The 9,031-nt window shown below is 40.3% G+C and overlaps 1 pseudogene; it reads right to left on the bottom strand.

Moving 5' to 3' along the window:
- Positions 1-3,201: 3,201 nt before the first annotated feature.
- Positions 3,202-9,031, bottom strand: part of LOC118594552 — a 154,587-nt pseudogene continuing 148,757 nt past the window's right edge.

Below are 9,031 nucleotides of genomic sequence, written 5' to 3'. Positions count from 1 at the left end.
TTCTATGCTTCTCCCACCTATACTTCCTGCTTGGCTACTGGCCAATCACTATTTTATTTATACAGAGTGATATCTACAGCACTTGGTGCCCATGTGGCAAAAATTCATTAAAAAACTGTTGGTGGCCTCACAGGCCAGTGGTTACAGGCCCCAGTTCAGCCAGAGTTTACAGGCCCCAGGCCCAGCTGGAGCTACTGGTCTGGCTGCCATGACCAGAGCTGCACTTGACCATAGCTACTGGTGGCTACATGCAGCTGGAGCTGCTTATGGCCAGATCACCAACTCACTCACATGGTGGAGCTTAAAGCTGAAATTCAGGCCTAAATTGGCTCAAGATGGAGTACATGGCATGTAGATTTTTTTTTCTCTTCTCTTGGTAGATAGCAGGCGCTTTCTCTCTCTCTCTCTCTCTCTCTCTCTCTCTCTCTCTCTGACAGCAACTAGGTGGTAAGATAAGGCTGTCTTGACTCTTTGCTAGTATTTCTTATTGAATAAGACCATTTAGAATTCCGACTCTACAGCTACATCACTTCCTCTTCCTGCCCAGCTCAGTTACTTCCTGTCTGTCTATACAGACCTCCAGACCTTTATGGTTAACTAGTGTTAGAATTTAAAGCATGTGCCATCATGCCTGGCTCTGTTCCCAGTGTGGTCTTGAACTCACAGAGATCCAGATGGATCTCTGCCTGCTGAGTGATAGGATTAAAGGCGTGTGCTATCATTGCCTGACCTCTATGTTTACTATAGTGGCTGGCGTTTTCTTCTGATTTTCAGATACACTTTATTAGGGTGTACAATATTGGGGGACACAAGACATCACCACATTTGAACTTTTTTGTCTAAAACAAAAAAATAAAAAATAAAAAGTTATAATTAATATAAGAAAAACTATATATAATAAGTACAATAACTATATAAAATATATACAAGCAACAAATACATCAATACTGTCTAGTCTATTTGCATTTGACAAATTTTGAGAAAATATTCCAGTATCTATGACATTTTTTGAATCTAAAGGATTGTGTTCACCTTCTATACTAATTTGCAATACCAAAACTATCTCTTGATGTCTTTCAAACTTATACACTTTACACTTCTTTAGTAAGTTTCTTTTCTGAATTTATTAACAAGGAAAACTATAACGATCTAATCTTCAACTCCCTCAAAGACCCAAGAGGGAAATAAAATTACCTAGTAAAACAGAAAGTGCAAACAAGCAACTTCCAAAAAATGTGAGTTATGACAGAAACAGCCAGCTGCCTGGACAGTCACCTAAGATTCCTCTGCAACATTGGGGCACCAATCTTTGGTCTACAGGCTTAGCATATCTGACAGACTCATTTGTGAAGCAGGATTTTCTAAAGAGCCTTCCTACCTTGTCTGAGCAAGGATTGGCAGTCCTTTGTTTTATGTCTTGCTTGTCCATTTTGGACAGCATACTGTCAGCAGTTGATGTGAGGGCACTTTCATGCCTAGTGGCTAACTTTTGCCACATTGAAAGTAAACTCCATGTAGAGTTTCTTCAAGGTCCATCATTTTCTCTGAAGTAGATTGGTGTTGCCAGGAGCAGACATGTCTCAAATAGTCACACAAAAAGAAAAAAAAATCTGTATTATTAAAACATCTTAAATGCCATATTCTGTAGATCTTTGAAGTGTTTGAAGATGACCTGTCTATCTAAAATATATTTCTGCTTGACCTTGAAAACATATCTAATATGACTACAAATTTGATTGTAATGACTAACTACTAACTTTCATTTCCTTATATCCTAACTAGTTGGTAATAACCTTCAAGGATTAGCAAGTTGCATTACATTGTTAAATGAACTGTATAGGTGTAATACCTTGAACAAGATTAGAAATATATGTACAATATATTCTAACAAAATCAATCTCAAATTTGTAGTATTATACAAAATTTTTATACAATATTCAGAATTCCAATCCAATGTACAAATATTTAAAATTAGTTGTCTTCTAAAAGTAGATTCAATAATCTACCTTTTTATCTTATCATATCTATATTAATCAATCCCAAGTTTGTATCAATATACATAATTTATATACAATATAAAAAATCCAATCCAATGTAAAACATTTAAAACTAGTAGTTGCCTTAGTAGATTTAATAATCTACCTTTTTATCTGTATCATAACTGTATTCCCTCTTATTTCTTTTCAGAATAGATTCAATAATCTACCCTTCATCCATAATTTATACATCTTGTTTTCATAGTAGATTCAATAATACCTCTTATCTATATCCTCTTTTTTTTTTAAAAAAAAAACAAAAACAAGAATTCTGAATCTAATTTCCTTTCTTTAGCCTTTTTCCTAACCATTAACAATAACAACTCATAACCAATCATTCTAAACAATGACAATTATCCAAAATCTATAAAAAGACCAAAAACCACCCACTGTACACGACCTCTTGGGAATGTGGGTGTTATGTTCTTAAAATTACTTCCTGCTGTCTTTGGGGGCAAAGACATCTTTAAGGAATCCTGAAAAGAAAAAATTTGGGTTAATTGTCAAGTCCTGGGAGAGGTAGCTGTACCATTTGTTGTCTAGTCTCTGCATAATGCGAAAGTGCAGGGCTTGTCTCAGGTCTTTGCTTGAGTAGCCTGTGAGGCTGGATCATCCTAGCTAGCCATTTTGAAATTATCCTGATCAGTTTGTAGTCTAAAGCCAATCTTTGGGTGGTGTTAATCAGCTTAATGGCTTTATCATGGTCCATGTGGAATCGTTATTGTGGGATCCCATCATCTCTTTGGAGATCTCAAAGTCATTGTTGGGTGTGGTCATGGTTCCCTGCAGAATTTTTTTTTTTGTGTGTTCCTACTCTGTGATTTGGAGCAATATCAGTTGTATTTGGAGCAGAATTATGCCTCACGGCCTGTCCCAAGTTTGCAATACAATAGGTTCCATTCTCCACCAAGATTTTTTTGTGAGGGGTGTGTGTGATATTTTTGGCATTTTATTAAAAATGGAAAAAAGTTATTTTTGTTAGCACTCATGGTGCTTCCTACCCTCCCATTCAGGCAGACCCCCAAACTGTCAAGGAAAGGCAACCCCCTGAAGGGATGGGTAGAGATTAAAGCAGGGGTTGCTATGGCTACCAAAAGATGAGCTGGTGATATGAGCTGGGGGTACCTGTCACATAACACTCTCCACCACAACAACCTTGCTGCTCTCAGATACTGAAGGCCCAGCCTACGGCTGCTCCTCCCCATGGGTACAAGGGTATTATTGTAGACCAGCAGCTCATAGTATACAACTTTGAAGACGAAGATAGCCCATGCAGACCAATGGGGTGAAGGACCAACTCCATTTCATCCAGGGACAAGGTCAGTACCCAATCCTACAGGCAATGTCATCCATGAAACAGTCAGCTCTGTAAACCCAAGGTACCACCACACATTCCCAAAAGGCTTGCCAATGCAGGGTAGTGCAGCTAGTCGAGTAGTAGTCAAACAGCTGGAAGACATACATCCTGCCATCAGTCACCATGGAGAGATCGATGACAAAGTAGAGGACACAGAAAAGGGCCATAGAGATCTCCCTTTGGAAACAGAAGTAGTAGGAGGCTGGGAAAAGATCCAGGGGCCTGCTGATGAAGCCCTCCACACCTACAAACTGGCTGTCCAGACAGTGCAGCACCAGCATAAAGAACAAGGCAGCTCAGAGTGGGGCCACAGACATTAGTGTGACAGCCTGTGGGTAGGCAATGAAGGCTAGGCTAGGCCCTGATTCTGCCACCTTGGAGATGTGCACATCCTGCTCTGTGGCCATAAAGGCCAGGGTGGAGAGGATCACAAAACCAGCAAAGAAGCTGGTCCCACTGTTGATGAGTGTCAGGATGATGGCATCCTTGGAACAGTTGTTGTTGAAGCGATTGTGGCTGCCTACATCTATGAGGACCCCTAGGCCAATGGCATGAGAGAAGAAAATTTGGGTCCTGGCATCTATCCATACCTGAGGGGATCCCAGCTTCCACCGGTCAGGCTTGAGATAGTAGATGATACCATCCAGGGCTCCAGGCAGCAGTGCTCCTTACACCAGCCGCACAATGAGGACCACATAGGGGAATGTAGCAGTGAAGTACACAATCTTTCCTGTTGACTTGACCCCCTTCCACCCACAGAAGTAGACCAGCACCCAGCAGGCTAGCAGGCATAGGGTCACCTTCCAGTTCAGGGCCCCTGGAACCTCCGGCCCCACAGAGAGCCTCAAGACGTTCTCCCAGAACTCGATGACAGGGGACTGACGGTCAGCAAGCTGGTCACATGTGAGGTTTGCCAGGCTGGCATTGGCAAATTCTTCATGGTGAAAGATCTCTACACACTCAGGAGTGTTCTAGGTGTGGCCACATGTGGCCCAGAGAAAGTAGTGGTGAATGACTTGACCAGGTAATAGAAGGCCCAGGCCAGCACCATGATGTAGTAGTAGGTGTTGCAGAAGAAGACAATCACCATGGAGGTATAGCCCAGGCCTTTGAATAGGGGACAGGTGTTCCATACATTGATGCTGCCAGCCTTCATGAATTGGCCCAGTGAGATTTCCAGGAAGAAAATGGGGATTCCTCTCACCAGGGCGATCAGGAAGTAGGGAACAAGGAACACACCTCCACAGTTCTTCTAGCACAGGTAATGGAAGCTCCATACATTACCCAGGCCCACAGCAAAGCCCACACATGATATAATGAAGTCTATCTGGACTGTCCTGGTCTCTCGAGGCAGCACTGCAAGGCAGCTACCGGGGTGCCCCAAGGCCCGCAGGGCCATTGCACTTGGCCAGAGCACCATCCGGCACAGGTACGTTGAGAGGACCCTTTATTTTGTCGTCAGACATGCTATAGATAACATTCTCAGAGCTCTTTTTCGCTATGGTCCCTGGGACTGTGAGGGTGAGGGTTGTGAGGCTGGAACTAGGGTCGCAGTGCCTTGAGAGTGGCTGGCTGGCAAAGGGCTCTTCCTGACTGCATCTGCCCCTAAGGCACTACATCTTACCTTTATGAAATCCTCTGCTAAAGAGAGTGAGTTCCTGTTTGCTCAGACTGAAAACCTCTTGAGTCCTCACCCAAAAGTGTCTTAGCTGAACTGCTGCTAATATGCCCCTAGTTTCTGGTCCTCATGACTTATATACCTTTCTGCTTCCTGCCATCACTTCCTGGGATTAAAGGTGTGTGTCCTTCCCAAGCAAACAAGTTCTGGGATTAAAGATGTGTGCTACCATTGTCTGACCTCTGTGTTTACTATGGTGACTGGCTTTTTCCTCTGATCCTCAGATACACTTTATTAGGGTGTACAATATTGAGGGATACAATTCATCACTGCGTAGTTTGTTTCTAAGACACTTTTTTAAAATTTATTCAGTTCACATAACCGACTTATCTTAAGTCCTAAAGCAGTTAATACTCTGTACCACATGAGTTCTTCATTGATTATCTGTTTTATATTTGGTAGCATTCACTAATTGTTTCTCATATAAAAATCTTGTTTCTGTAAATGGATTGTATCCTTCTTGAGTCTATACTACAAAATTTCTGTTTCCTCATATTCCCCACACATCTATCCTCTCCTCCAGTTCTAACACAGCTGTTGAGAGTTCTTCACAGTTTGTGAAATATTTTCTAATGTATTGGAACATTTGGTTGTCACATAAAACCTGAAATTTTCAGTATCAAAGTATTTATTTCTATAGCTGAGGAGGCTGGAACTCAAAAACATTAGGAGATTCTTTCTCTTTCCTCTCTTTGACTGGACTCCTGGAGCTCAGCCTGGTACATGGTTATGGATCTCTGCATCTGCTTCCATCAGTTACTGGATAAAGGCTCTATGATGACAGTTCAGGTATTCATCAATTTGATTACCAGGGTAGTCCAGTCTTCACCACTCTTGTTAGTAGTCTAATCTGGGGTCATGCTTGTGGATTCCTGGGAAATTCCCTTGCACCAGGTTTCTCCCTTATCCCATAACGTCTCCCTCTATCTTGTTTATTGCTCTCCTACTCTGTTTCTCCCCCAGCTTGACCGTCCTGTTCCCTCACATTCTCATCCCCCATCCCCTACCCTCTGTTGCCTCCATTCATGCCCAGTTTACTCATCAGAATCTCCACCTTGCTTATCCCTGATAAATCATGGAGGGGCTTGCTCCTGCCTCAACTGAATGTACCAGGTTTTCTGTCCCCCTCATGGAAGAACTTACCCTCTTGGAGGAGGGGAGGAGGGATGGGGGAAGAAAGTTTCGGGGCAGCAGGAGGAGAGAGGAGAGGGAGATCTGTGGTTGGTATGTAAAATGAATAAAAATATTAAAAAATAAGAGTTGCACAATAAGAAAAAGAGATTCTTTCTCCCCAGCCATTGCCGACACATCTAGTTAAATAGAAAAACTGTAGCTTTTAAAGCAGAGGTGGATCACTTCCAAAAACTTGTGTTTTAGGCTTTTGTTTCATCTTAAGATAAAAGAAAATAAAGATAGAGGAAGCAAGAGAAGTAAGACATGAGACATCAATGCATTTTCATTATGCAAATGCCCCATGATTATGGTGGTATTTTATCCCAATAAATATATTACAAATTAAAGTACCATATCAAAGATGCATTTAATATTTCTAACCCAAAAATGCATAGTAACACAAGGTACTGTAGATCTCAGACCTTTAACCTTGTGACTACTAGCTAACTGATTGACTGTCATTGTCCTGATTCTTGAGAGAGTATGATACTAAATGTCACTAGCTTAGGAAAAGGTCATAATTCAAAATCTGAGCTACTATTTCCATGGATTGAATATGGCAATTATATATTTTACATTAGGTACCATATGAATATCCAGCTCTGAACAAGAATAAATGGTTGTGTGAAGTAATTACGGACAAGTGCTGGATACTTGAAGAACAGAAAACAACATATATGGAGTACTTATGAGTTTGTCATGGAATTTAGATAGCACTTCCACTGATGACTTAAAATCATTAGTGTTCAAACCAGCATAGACATGAATGTGATAACCTTCCCCTTCAGATTGCAACTGTCTAGAGACTAACCAAACACTGTGTGAGAAACGAAAGGGTTCCTTAGAGACCAGCACAACAAACAAAAAAAATTACATGCCTTGAAGATCATAGCCTTTTCCCCCAAAGTGTTTTTCAAGTAGTAAATCAGCGCCTATCTTTGACAAACCCTTTATTTTCTGGAATTTCCAATCTCACAGCAGAATAGAGTAAAGTTGGAATGGTGACTCTGTTGGGAACACTGGTAGAAAGAGCCATAATGATCAGGGTCAAGAATTGATTACATGACAGTAAAAGATTCAAGGGAGAAGTAATACAAAGAGACTTCAAAATTCCATGTGATTCCCACCACTCAGTATATGTTCTATAGAAATAAAGCTATTACATCTGAGAGGTGAGTACATGCTTCTGTTTGTTTCAGCACAATCATCAGAGGCATGATATGGGGTCAACCAGGGTGTCCATCAATAGTGGAGTACATGAAAACAATGTTATATATATATATACACACACACATATACACAATGGATGCTATTCAGGCATAAAAAGAATGCCATTTGTGAAAATATGTATACTACTGAAGGATATCAGATGAAGTGAGTAAGCTGGGCACAGAAAGGCAAATCCATGTGTTTCACTCATTTATAGAAACTAAAGCAGCTGACCCATAGAAATCACTCATAGAACCTTTTCAGTATATACTAGGGAGAGGAGAGGGGAAAGAAAGATGCTGGAAGATGGGTCTAATAGCACAGTAGGGCAGCTATAGCCTTTTGTAATTTATTTATATTGCATTTTAAATTACACATTATATATATTATACATTATAAAGTAAAGCAGAGAGTTCAAAGTTTCCTATAATATAGAAATGACAAATGTTTTAGAATATGGAAGAACTAATTTTCCTATTTGATTATTATATGCTATATACATGAATCAAATTGTATTGTTTCCCCTAAATATTTACAAATATGTGTATAAAATATGTGTGTAAAAATCCCATAATAGTCTAATGACACTCAGAAGATATGATTTTCAGAACTCTATAACTTTCTACATGGCTAGTTATGTCCTAATCTACCCATAAATCTTCTCAGGGAGAATTTCAGCACTGGGCACTGCTGTAGGTTCATATAATGCAGGTGGCTAACCCATAGTTCCTGATTCTATGGCACTGGGAGTTTGTTAGGAGGCAGGTTGTTTGTAAAGCAGGAATTGTAAACGGTAGGGAAAATGACACATTAAACAAACAAACAATAAAAGGTGTTGTGTGATGAATATACTGGGTATCTTTGAAACAGGGAAAAGCAACATGGAAACCAGCTGGTAGACAAAAGGGAGGAAAGGGGTAGGAAAATTAGTGACAGTGTGGATTTTTAACTAAAAAAAGTAACCATAAAAGCAACCATTCATTATATACAAACTAAAATGGCTAATGAGACTCACAAAGCAAGACATTGTGGTGAGAGAATCCAATTTGTGTAGGTAGCTAGGCAGCTTCTGTTTGCAGTAAATGATGATGAACATAGACACCCATAACTGGCCAAAGTACAGAGAATAAGAGTATAGAATGCTCACTTATAAAGGGAACATGTACTACACTCTCCCCCTAAGAATTATTGCAGAAACTGTAAGAGCCAGAGGTGGTAGATGATTACAAGGAAACATCTTCTAATGCAGCAGAGAAATGCATATATAAATTTATGACAGCATGAATAGAACCTGTGTAAGCCCATGCCAGACCAAATCCTAGCATGGAGAGCAGAACTGGGCACACAATCATACCCCTAGCTGTGGAACAATTGGCATTTGTTAGCTGCTAGGAAAGGAAAGGTCAGTCTTTTCTAAGAGGGAAGTCATTGGTAAGTGAATCATACTCCAGAAGAAGACCACACATCCAAGAATATTTTGGATACCTATTGTGCAATAATCTTTTAGTACACTGTGAATATGTGTCATTCTGATTGGTTTAATAAAAAGCTGAATGGCTAATAGCTAGGCAGGATTTG

The sequence above is a fragment of the Onychomys torridus genome, chromosome 13 (assembly GCF_903995425.1).
Source record: "Onychomys torridus chromosome 13, mOncTor1.1, whole genome shotgun sequence".
In the NCBI taxonomy this organism is placed as follows: domain Eukaryota; kingdom Metazoa; phylum Chordata; class Mammalia; order Rodentia; family Cricetidae; genus Onychomys; species Onychomys torridus.
This window is presented reverse-complemented; position numbering and strand designations above follow the sequence as displayed.